The sequence below is a fragment of the Cucumis melo genome, chromosome 7 (assembly GCF_025177605.1).
Source record: "Cucumis melo cultivar AY chromosome 7, USDA_Cmelo_AY_1.0, whole genome shotgun sequence".
NCBI lineage: Eukaryota > Viridiplantae > Streptophyta > Magnoliopsida > Cucurbitales > Cucurbitaceae > Cucumis > Cucumis melo.
In genome coordinates, this window is record NC_066863.1 from 6713707 (window position 1) to 6726861 (window position 13155).

The window sequence follows — 13155 nt, forward strand, 5'->3', positions numbered from 1 at the left end:
CTATTGTCACAGTATAAGGTGATTGGCAGATGCATATTTAGAATGACTTCCAAATCTGTTAAGAACTTTTTAAGCCGTACTGCTTCCTTTGCTGCTTCACAGGCTGCTACATATTCAGCTTCCATAGTGGAATCAGCAATACAGGATTGTTTTATGCTTCTCCATACTACTGCTCCTCCATTCAGAGTGAAAACTGATCCCGATGTAGACTTTCTAGCATCTTTATCAGATTGAAAATCAGAGTCAATGTATCCAGTAAGGATCAGATCCTTAGAATCATACACAAGCAATGTAGTATTTTGTTCTTCTAAGATATTTTAGAATATTCTTAACGGCTGTCAATGATCACGTCCAGGATTGGACTGATATCTACTAACCATTCCTATTGAATAGCAAATGTCAGGTCTAGTACATAAAATTGCATACATCAGGGTTCCAACAGCAGAAGCATAGGGAATGTTACTCATATCCTCAACTTCTTGAGGTGTCTTTGGACATTATTCTTTTGATAAATGAATTCCATATTTGTATGACAACAGACCCTTTTTGGAATTCTGCATCTTATATCTTAATAACATTTTGTCTATATAAGATGTTTGAGACATGACTAGTGTTTTGTTTTTCCGGTTCCAGACTATTTAGATACCAAGAACGTATTGAGCATTTCCCAAATCTTTCATTTGGAATTGCGTAGCTAGCCATTTCTTAATATCAGTTAGATGACCTACATCATTCCCAATGAGTAGAATGTCATCTACATATAGAACTAAGAATGCTATAGTAGAATTGATGATCCCTTTGTAAACACAAGGTTCATCAACATTTTGTTCAAAATCATAAGATTTGATCGTAGTATCAAACCTTATATTCCAGGATCTAGATGATTGTTTTAATCCATATATGGATTTTTGAAACCCATTTCGACGTTTTTATGCATCGAGAATAGCCCGAGTTGTTATAGTGTAAATTATGAAGAGATTAAAAAAAAGAAAAAAGTTAACCCGTCAACCCAACCTAATTTTTTTGGGATTGGTTGGGTTGGGTTGACCCTGAAGGGATGAAAGCCCTTGCACATCGATAGAATTACAAAACCATTACCCAATTTTAATTGGAACTTAAAAATACCAGTACATTGGCAAAATCTAATTCACTTATTAAGCTAAGCATGCTTCTAAAATTAAATTACAGAGAAATACAAGAAACAGTAAACTTATGCACGTTGATGTCTCTCTGGATCTAAAAAACTCCAAATAAGAGCACCACCACTTGGAAACCGTCCTATTCTCTAGGTTGAGATTTGGTTTGTGGGAACCAAAATTGAAGAAGGAAATTTTTAGAGAAAATTTTCTTTTAGAGAGAATTGGAGCATTTGTAAAATCATAGAACTGTTCTTCCCAACTCACAGAACAACCCCTCTTTTCTGTTAGGCAAACATTTTCCTCTTCTTCAGACAGAAAAAGTGGGAAGTTGAGTGAAAAATGGGAACGTCGAAAAACCACCCATGTTCCCTATTAAATTAATAAATTAATATTAATATTAAAATAATTAATTTATTATATTATATTATATTTAATTAGTATTTCATTTAAATAATATTTAAATGAATATCTCTCGCATAACCTATAGTTTTAATTTAATTTAATCAAATTAAACTAAACTATTAATTAATTCTCCAATTAATTAATTTCTAAATTAAATATCTTATATTTAATTTAATCCAAATTTGAATCATATTCAAATATAAATTTCTCTCGTAACCTATAATTTTAATATGTATCATATACACATTAAATTTTAACCTATAGTTTTAATATGAATCTAATTCACATTAAATTAATATTTGAACTTATTCAAATATTTTATTCTCTCATAAATTAATTTTGAATCATATCCAAAATTAAATTTATATATTAAAGTGTAATTAAAATATAAACTTTATATTATAATATATCACCATAAATTATATTATTTCCCAAAGTAAATTTGAACATTTCAAATTACAACCAATACAATTAAATATCATTACCCTTTACGAGCTAGGAAGGGGACCCTAATAGACCTACAGATTAGAAGCTATAACAATATGAGATTATTTGGTTAAACTCATTAACCACATTAATCAATATTCATTAACTATGTGTACACTCCACTAAAGACTCACAGTTGAACTCTTCTCACTAGAGATATATTTATATGTCTATGGATATAGACCAATATCAGTAAGTTAGTCCTTCACAAGTGTTTGTAACACCAGCTTGGTCAAATTACTGTTTTACCCTCGAGTTACTTCTAGTCCTTAAATACCAGTGCTCCTCTAATGAACAACCTGTTTATGGTCCAACCACTAAACAGAAACCTCTCTCGTGCCATAGAGAGGGTAAGACCCTTTGTTCAAGTCCCGAATGCACCATTTAAGATAACACTTATCTACTTACCCTAAAGTCGGGAATGAGTGAATTCCATCTTGTATGATTATGTTCCCAGTTTTCCACTCAGTCTTGTCCCCAAGATGATAAGCATATTGAGTCGACAATCTGGCAACACTCACCCATACAAATTAAAGGACAATCCCTTGCGAACAGGAGTTCATAATACACTTAGGTTTATGACTAAGTTGCCTAGGTCATCCTAATGAAATAGAAGCCCAACTAATTGACGGAGTTACATCTAGTGGTTACTATTTTGTGGTTCGATTTTATGCAAACTCATTGCATAGGATACCCTCACTCCTATGTCGCCTACATAAACGCGTTGGATCAATATATTTGTATCAAATACAAAGTGAGTCGTATCCATAGTGTTACTAGGATAAGGAACCCAGTCTTAACCCTATACTATAGACCCTTTAAGCTGATCTTGAACATTGATCCCTGTATGTCTCTACATACTGTTCAAGACTCATCAAACAGCTTAAGATTTTAGTTTCGTGGATTTAGGTTATTAAGACAAAGCTAATAATATAATCAATAACACTTATTGAAATTATAATAATAACACTTTATTAATAACGGTCAATTGATTATATTACTATCTAAGAGTTTTTGGACATAAAACTCAACAAACTCCCACTTGGATTAAAACTCTCGTCACTATGAGATGTACATAATAAAGTAATCCTCAAACATTAGAAATGGTAAAATGTATAAGTATATTACAAAAAACGTATATATACAAATACAATAAACTAGGGTCCTCATACCCATTACACATCTTCCACTTGCTCTAGATTACCTAATGTGCATATCTCGTAGACCTAGACATTCTAAATGACCTTCGAACACTTTAGCTGTGAGAATCTTTGTAAACAGATTAGCAATGTTGTGCTCTTAAGCGATCTTGGTGACGACCACATCCCCTTGTTGTACAATCTCCTGTATCAGGTGATACTTCCTCTATATGTGTTTCCCTCGTTTATGGCTGCAAGGTTATTTAGAATTGGCTACTGGCCCACTTTATCACAATATAGAGTGATGAAAAGTTCATTTTTGGAACAACTTTCAAATCATGTAGGAACTTCTTAAGCCAAACTGTTTCTTTTGCTGCTTTACAAGCAGCGACGTACTCAGCCTCCTTAGTAGAGTTTGCAATGCATCCTTACTTGATGCTATGTCATACCACAGCTCTCCCGTTTATGATGAATTCTGATCCCGATATGGATTTCCTAGAATCCTTATCAGTTTGAAAATCAGAGTAGGTGTATCCTGTAATGATCAAATCTTTAACTCCATACATAAGCATGTAGTCTCTCGTTGTTCTAAGATACTTGAGAATAATTTTAACCGGCGTCCAGTGGTCAAACCCTAGGTTGGACTGATACCTATTGACTAATCCCACTGCATAACAAATGTCTAGCTTAGTGTAGAGCATAACATACATTAAGCTACCCACAGCTGAGGCATAAGGAATACGTCTCATATCCTCAACTTCTTGAGGTGTCTTAGGACACTGTTCCTTAAACAAGTGAACCCCATGCCTAAAAGGTAATAAATCCTTCTTAGAGTTCTACATCGGATATCGAACCAACATTTTGTCGATATCGGTTTCCTAAGATAATGCTAGCGTTTTGTTCTTACGATCTCTTATGATTTGGATCCCAAGAACATATTGTGCTTCTCCCAAATCTTTCATTTGGAATTGGGCTGCCAGCCAAGTTTTAATGTTAGTTAGGTATCCTACATCAGTCCCAATGAAGAGGATATCGTCCACATAAAATACTAAGAAAGCTACTTTACCTTTGTTGATTTTCTTGTATACCTTTGTTGATTTTCTTGTATACACAAGGTTCATCAATATTTTGGTCAAAATCATAAGATTTGATCGCAGTATCAAACCTAATTTTCCAAGATCTGGATGCTTGTTTCAACCCATAAATGGATCGATTCAGCTTGCAAATTTTTTGCTCTTGACTTTGGGTTATGAACCCCTCAGACTGAGACATAAAGATACTCTCTTCAAGATTGCCATTTAAAAAAGCAGTCTTGACATCCATTTGCCATATTTCATAATCATAAAATGTGGCTATAGACAAAAGAATCCTTATAGACAAACATAGCAATAAGGGAAAAAGTTTCCTCATAGTCAACCCTTTTCCCTTTGGGTATACCCTTTTGCAACAAGCCTAGCTTTGAAGGTTTGTACCTTCCCAGCTAAATCTCTCTTTCTCTTATAGATCTATTTGCACCCTATAGGTTTTACCCCTTCAGGTAGATCTACAAGCTCCCACACTGAATTGAAGTACATAGACTCCATTTCAAGGTTCATGGCTTTTACCCATTGGTCCTTGTCTACATCATTCATTGCCTGTTTATAGGACAATGGATCCTCAACACCATCATCTAGTATGACAAACCTAAGTTTTAATTAAATCCAAGTAACGGTTAGGTTGTGATACAATTCAACCACTATGTCGCGACATTCTCAACAATTGAGAAGGATGAGACTGCCTTGATGTGTTGGTTTCATTAACTCTAGATAAGGGATCAACTTCATCAACAACCCTGTTGATTCATCAGTAGCTTCATATAATACTAATTTTTTTTGTAGTTTATGATCTCTCATGTGGTCTTCTTTCAAAAAAGTAGCATTTGTCGATACAAACACTCTGTTTTCTTATGGATCGAAGAATAGACCACCTCCCGTTTCTTTAAGGTAACCAATAAACAACTTCTTGGGATTTGTCACTAACACGTGTGTTGGACAACCCCATATTTTAAAGTAACTTAAACTAGGTTTACGTCCACTTCATAACTCGAAAGGTGTTTCAGAACACTCTTCGAGGAAACATTGTTCAAGATATGAATTACAGTCTCTACTGCATACCCCCAAAACAAGCTAGGCAATTAAGCATAGCTCATCATTAAATGAACCATGTCTAACAAGGTTCTATTTCTCCTTTCTGATACACCATTTTGTTGAGGTGTACCAGGTGTTGAGAGTTAGGATTGGATTCCATGTTCTATCATATATCCTGGAATCTCAAATCTATGTATTCTCCACCTCGATCAGATCGAACTATTTTAATCTTTCTACTTAATAGATTTTCAACTTTAGAATTATGCTCCTTGAACTTTTCAAGAGCTCTAGACTTATGCTCCATTAAATTTAAATAACCATACCTTGAATAATCATCTATAAAAAAGATGAAGTATTTAAAATCTCCTTTAGCTTTTACATTCATCGGACCACAAAGATTTGAATGTATAAGTTCTAGAGGCTCTTTGGCTCAATAACCTTTCTAGTAAAAGGTCTTTTAGTCATCTTTCCTTCAAGATTAGATTCACATGGTGGTAATGAATCATCTTCTAACTCGTTTAGAAGTCCATTCTTTACCAATCTTTTGATTCGATCGAGATTAATGTGACCTAATCTTAAATGCCAAAGATAGGTATTGTTATTCGGAGAAATTCATTGCCTTTTATTTTGAGTGTTAGCAGTTTTAAACATCTCATGATTTAAAACTCCTTTTGCTTCATTAGGTCTTAATATGTAAATTTTTTTCAAGCTTAGCCGAACAAATATGTACATAATTCTTAGAAATGAACTCTTCATTCAAGGAAAAAGTAACTGAGTGTTCAACAAGTGAAAAAACAGAAAATAAGTTCCTCTTAATTTTAGGAACTATGTACAAGTTTTCTAAAAACAAGAATCTATTTCTAAAAAACAACTTGACATCTCTCATTGCATGAGCTAAAATGATGTCTCATGTTTCAACCTTGAGCGTCATCTCACCCTCCTCAAGCTGCTTGAAGAAACTAATTTCCTGTAAAGAAGAACAAACATGGTCAATGGCTCCTGAATCAAGTATCCAGATATTTTGGTCATTTTCCACTAAATATATTTCTAAGACAAGTAAATCATTTTTACCTTCCTTTTCTTTCTTCTTAGCAAGTTACTTGGGGTAGTTTCTTTTCCAATGTTCATCCACATTACAGTGGAAACATTTTCCCTTGATGGCTACCTTAGTCTTCCCTTTGCCCTTAGCAGCAGCAGTAGGACCCTCCCCCTTCCCTCCTTTCTTCTTCTGAATTTTCTTAGATCCAGAAGATGAAGGCGCAAACCTCCTAGAATGGGCAACATTTTCCTATGCTTCTTTCTGTCCCTTAAGAGACTGAAAAGTTTGCAACTCGTTTAGGAGGGTAGTCATGTTGTACTCTATCTTGTTCATTTTGCATTACTGCGAAATTGAAGAAAGCTCTTCAAAAGAGATTTCAAGATAAAGAACTCTTGACTCTTCTCATTAAAGACTGCTCCATTCATTTCTGCTACGTTGAAGTGGACTATCATGTCGAGAACATGTTCTCTAACATATTGGCCCTTTTTCATACATGCATTATAAATGTATTTAATAGCCTCTTATTTATCTGAATGGACAATTGTCCAAACATCTCTTTGAGGGAGTCCATGATCTAACGTGCAGTGACCATGATCTCATGTTTCTTACTCAGTATGTCAGACATACTAGGCATGATGTAGACACAGGCCTAGTCATTTGCCTTTATCCAACGGTCATATGCATCCCTGACACTCTGGGATGCATTTTGAGTAGGGAAAGGAGGACATTCCTCCATTAAAACGAAGCATAGATCAGCGATAACTAGAATCATATTCAGTTTCGATTTTCACGTCGCATAATTTTCACCGGTTAATAGTTCTTTTTTAAGTAGTGCGATAATTGAAGAAGACATGTTGAAATAACAAATATTTGATCGTATTAGTTATCTTTGTCTTAACTCATTACACAAAATAATCCAATCAATTTAGCAAAAACAAATAATCAAACCCTAATAAAACAAATGATTTAGTTTTTGCAACTACTTCAGAAGTTTAGAGCAACAATCACCGAAGGGTGATCAACTACTCCTCTCCTAAATTGAGACAATCTCAGCTAATTACTAATATCAGAATAACTCTTATTCCTATAGTTCTGAGCTACCGTTGTTCGATCAAAGATTTATTAACTAACTTAATTCATCCCGTAAGTGTGACCTTACCATTTTCAGATCCCAGAGGTACGTTTCAATTGGTTACCGTTAGAAAAGACAACTGTTGAAGATTAACCTAAGAAACCCTATCCATTTCTGGAGTTTGTGATGTTCGAACTTAAATGATCAGGCCCTCCGAAGGGATGGTTGCTCTAGGACGACACACAGGCGGATCATAGAAATCTCATAGTGCAACCTAATGGAGGAAACCGTAAGATACATTGACACACATCCTTCTCCCACTTACTATGAACATTTTTCCTATTCACCTTGTTATTGATCCATACAAACACTTTCCAAAGGGAGGCCGCACCCAGGGTGACACGAAGCGAGTATGGATTTCATGTGTGAACTCTTAGGGATATGAGAGCTAAAAATTGATATATCATATATACCATTTTTCTTCCACTAAAATGTTCTATTAATTTAGGATTTGATTGTACTTAGCTAAATTCCGGCTAAATGAATCTAACTAAGTCTATTCTTATTCAATATATGGGCACAACAACGAACATGCAGAAATTCCCCACCAAACAATAATCCTTTATTGGGTCTCTTTAAAAGATAAGCAACAACAGTGTCATTCGAACTTGCATTATCAACCGTCAAAGTCATTACCCTCTCAATGCCCCAATCCTTCAAATTCTTTTCAATGGTTTTACCGATAGTATCACCTTTATGATTCTCAATTGGACAAAAATTAAGTATTCTCTTATGTAATTTCCAATCAGAATCAATGAAATGGGCAGTTAGGACCATGTAATTAATATTTTGTCCCGATGTCCAACAATCAGTGGTGAGAGAAACTCTATACTTATTTTTTACAAACATGTCTCTCAAACGATTCTTCTCATTAACATACAACTTAAGCACATCTCTAGCCACAGTAAATCGAGATGGAACAACAAATCTCGTATGATTTTCACATGTTAATTTATCCTTCTTAAACCCCTTACCGTCCACAAACTTAAAGGGTAATTCATCAACTATTATCATCTCAACTAAAGCTTCACGACAACCCTCTAAACTAAATGACTCACATACAAGTTGTGAAGAATTATCTCCAACTTTGTCTTTAGGTTTAAAAACTAATGTCATTTGAGTTTAGTCTATCTTTTTTTGGTAAGGGTACTTTTTGCAATTTTCTAAATGATACTTCAGAGTTCCAGTACCATTACGTTTAGAATGACATGCATAAACAACTCCACAATATTTACATTTAGCACGAGGGTCATTAGGATCACCTTTAAGCCTCTCAAAGTGGTCCCAAACCATTGATTGTTTGACCTTCTTCCTTATTTTCGGGGGATTTGGAACATCTTTTCTCCCATATGAATCAAGATCAACATCAATGGTTTTACGCTTGGCATCCGTATCTTCGTCCCTTACGATTTTTGAAGTTTCACAACTCTCATCACACTCTAACTCCATATCCGTTGAATCCATTTAATTTAACTGTAATGAGAGTAAAAAAAATATTCCATTTTAGTGTGTGTGGAAAGAATAAAAGAAACCCAAAGCTTAAAAATAACAAATCGATAGATATAGATATGGTAGGCAAAAATGATGATCAAATTCAAAAGCAAGCTAGATAACTATTGCATGATACCGAAATTCAAGCAAAACTCATCAAATGAAACAAACCACAAAATTATAAATGAAATATTATCCAATATAAATGTTGTAAGATGAATTTAATCAACATAATAAAATTCAACTAAGACAATAGCTCATGAAATCGTATATTTTCTTCTTAGTTTTGAATGTATAATATGAGTTAGAAACTTTACCTTTTAAATAAGTTACTGATGTTATTGATATATATAATAAATCATTATATCTTTAAACAAGTTTTGGTTAAAGATACTTAAGAAACAAATAAAATTGTTCTGAAGAAAAAAAGAAGAAAATTAATGATGGAAAGTTGTGTTGTGGGTAAAAATTAATCATCTTTTTTGGGTTCAAATAAAAAATCAATTTAAAATCAAACCCAAACATAATTTGAATTCAAAATGTCCCCTAATTTGGGTCTGCTGTCTCTTTCTTTTCCATATTCTTGATAATCAAAAACCCCACTTCTAATTTTCCATTAATCTGAATCCAAAAAAGTGTTCTTTCTTTTCCATATTCTTGTAATAAAAAACCCCACTTCTAATTTTCCATTAATCTGAATCCAAAAAAGTGTTAAAAAAAGAGAGAGAAATCTATTTTCACACACAAGCAAAAATCACTTCAAAAATTGGTAAGTGTTTTTTCCCCTCACAAAAATGAGGGAAACTATGCGATTGCGACGGTCAACTGAGAGGGAAAAGGAGAGATGAAAGATTTGTGCCAGCGAGACTATGCGATTTCGACGGGCAACTGAGAGACTGTGCGACCGCATGTGGAATCGTGGGTACTGGGGAGTCGGGGACTTTAGTCTGAACTCTGAAGCGTGAGCGCAAGATGAAATAACCTAAATTTACAAAAAAATTATATATATATATATATATATATATATATATATATTTTAAGGGGGAGTCGGCTCGGTCGGTTCACCAGACCGACCGACCTCATAGATTGAACTGACCGCTTGGACTCGATTTTCAAACTGTAATAACCGAAACCCGACCGCCCATAGTTTTTTTTCGCCCGCCCGACATCGGTTCATACGGTTTCGGTCGTTCGTTTCAGTTTTTTGGTCCACCATGCTCACCCCTACTAAAAATATCAGTACATTGACAAAATCTAATTTACTTATTAGGCTATGCATGATTCTAAAATTAAATTACAAAGAAATACAGGAAACAGTAAACATTAAACTTAAGCACGTTGATGTCTCTAGATCTACAAAACTTCAAACTGGAGCACCACCACTTGGAAACCATCATATTCTTTGGGTTGAGATTTGGTTTGTGGTAATCAAAGTTGGAGAAGGAATTTTAGAGAGACTTTTCTTTTAGAGAGAATTGGAGCGTCTACAAAATCACATAACTATTCTTCCCAACTCACAGAACAACCCCTCTTTTCTGTTGCGCAGATATTTCCAACTCACAGAACAACCCCTCTTTTTTGTTACACAGATATTTCCTTCTTCAGACAGAAGAAGTGGGAAGTTGAGAGAAAAAATAGGAACGTAGAAAAACCACCGACATTCCCTATTAATTTAATAAATTAATATTAATATAAAATAAATAAATAATTAATTAAGTTAGTAATTAACTAAATCATATTTAATTAATATTTCATTTAAATCATATCTAAATGAATATATATCTCTCGCATAATCTATAATTTTAATTTAATTAATTTAATTTAATCAAATTAAACTAAACTATTAATTAATTCTCCAATTAATTAATTTCTAAATTAAATATTATATTTAATTTAATCCAAATTTAAATCATATTTAAACATAAATTTCTCTCGTAACCTATAGTTTTAATATGTATCATATACATATTAAATTTTAACCTATAATTTTAATATGAATCTAATTCACAATAATTTAATATTTGACCTTATGCAAATATTTTGTTGTCTCATAAATTAATTTTGAATCATATCCAAAACTAAATTTATATATTAAAGTCTAATTAAAATATAAACTTTATATTATAATGTATCACTATACATTATATTATTTCCCAAAGTAAATTTAAACATTTCAAATTACAACCAATACAATTAAATCTCATAACCCTTTACGAGCTAGAAAGAGGACCTAATGGACCTACATATTAGAAGCTACAACGACATGAGATTAATTAGCTAAACTCATTAGCCACATTAATCAACATTTGTTAACTGTGTGTATACTCCACTAAAAACTCACAGCTAAACTCTTCTTACTATAGATATATTTCTGTGTCTACGGATATAGACCAATACCAGTAAGTTAGTCCTTCATAAGTGTTCATAATACCAACTTGGTCAAATTACTGTTTTACCCCAGGTTACTTCTAGTCCTTAAATACCAGTGCTCCTCTAATGAACAATATGTTTATGGTCCAGCCACTAAACAGAAACCTCTCTCGTGCCATAGAGAGGATAAAGGTCTTTATTCAAGTCCCAAATAGACCATTTAAGAGAATACTTATCTACTTACCCTAAAGTCGGGAAGGAGTGAATTCCATCTTGTGTGATTATGTTTTTCAGCTTCCCACTCGATCTTGTCCCAAAATGATAAGCATATTGAGTCAATAATCTGGCCACTCTTACCTGTACAAATCAAAGGACAATCACTCGCGAACAGGAGTTCATAATACACTCAGGATTAAGACTAAGTTACCTAGGTCACCCTAATGAAATAGAAGTCCAACTAGTTAACGGAGTTACATCTAGTGGTTACTATTTCATGGTCCAGTCTTATGCAAAGTCATTGCATAAGATATCCTCACTCACATATCGCCTACATGAACGCGTTGGATCAATACGTTTGTATCAAATACAAAGTCAGTCGTATCCATAGTGTTACCATGATAAGGAACCTAACCTTAACCCTATACTATAGATCCTTTAAGCTGATTTTGAATATTGATCCTTGTATATCTCTACATACTGTTTAAGACTCATCAAACAGCTTAGGATTTTAGTTTAGTGATTTAGGTTATTAAGACAAAGTTAATAATATGATCAACAACGCTTATTAAAATTATAATAATAACACTTTATGAATAATGGTCAATTGATTATATTACTATCTACAAGTCTTAGGAAATAAAACCCAACATACCCTTATATATTGAACCAATAGAGTTCATTTTTTGCCAACCCGAATGCTTTGGGTTGGTCTATAATTTTCCTCCAACCCAGCCGAACTCAGCTTATGTACACCCCTATCGTTAACTAATGGGTCATTTTCCTAAAGTTCATAGTTACATTTTCCTCACTATAGATATATTTGTGTCCATCTAATATAATCATGATTGGTAAGTTAACCCATCACAGGTTGTTAGTAATCTCGACTAGATCGAAATACCGTTTTACTCCTGAGATTACATCTTTTTCTTAAGTCCAACTGATCCATTATTGAACAATTGGTTTAAGGTCCAACCTATAAACTGGAACCCTCTCGGACCAATAAGAGGTTGGGGCCCCTTTATTCAAAACCCGAATTCGATCCTTAACAGAACAACATATCTATTAACCTTAAAACAGGTAGGAATTTCGTCTTGCACCTTATGTCTCCAACTATCTATCCGGTTTTACCCATAAAATGGAAGACTTATTTGGTCATCACTGATAAATTACCCCTATCTATGAAAATCTAAGGATAATCTTGTGTGAACAAAAGTTCATAGTTAACACATGATTAAGATTAAGTTACTTAGGTCATCAACAATCAAAATAGTCAGTTTTATATAGTAAACGATGTTATAACGTAAAAGTGACTATTTCATGGTTCTAATTTTATGTAAACTATTTACATAAGATGCCTCAACTTTCATGGCTCCACATGAACGATTGATTATCACATTATTTGTACTAACTACAAAGCGGACCACAACCATAATGTCCCCAGAATAAGGCATCCAACCTTATTCATATGCTATAGACCGTTTAAGCTATTTACTCAAACTCGATTCATGTTTATGTTTCTATATAAAATTCAAGTTTACTTAAGATAGCCCCGGGACCTTAGTTTATTGGATTCAAAGTTATACTATTCAATTTTACTAATAACTTTTCAATA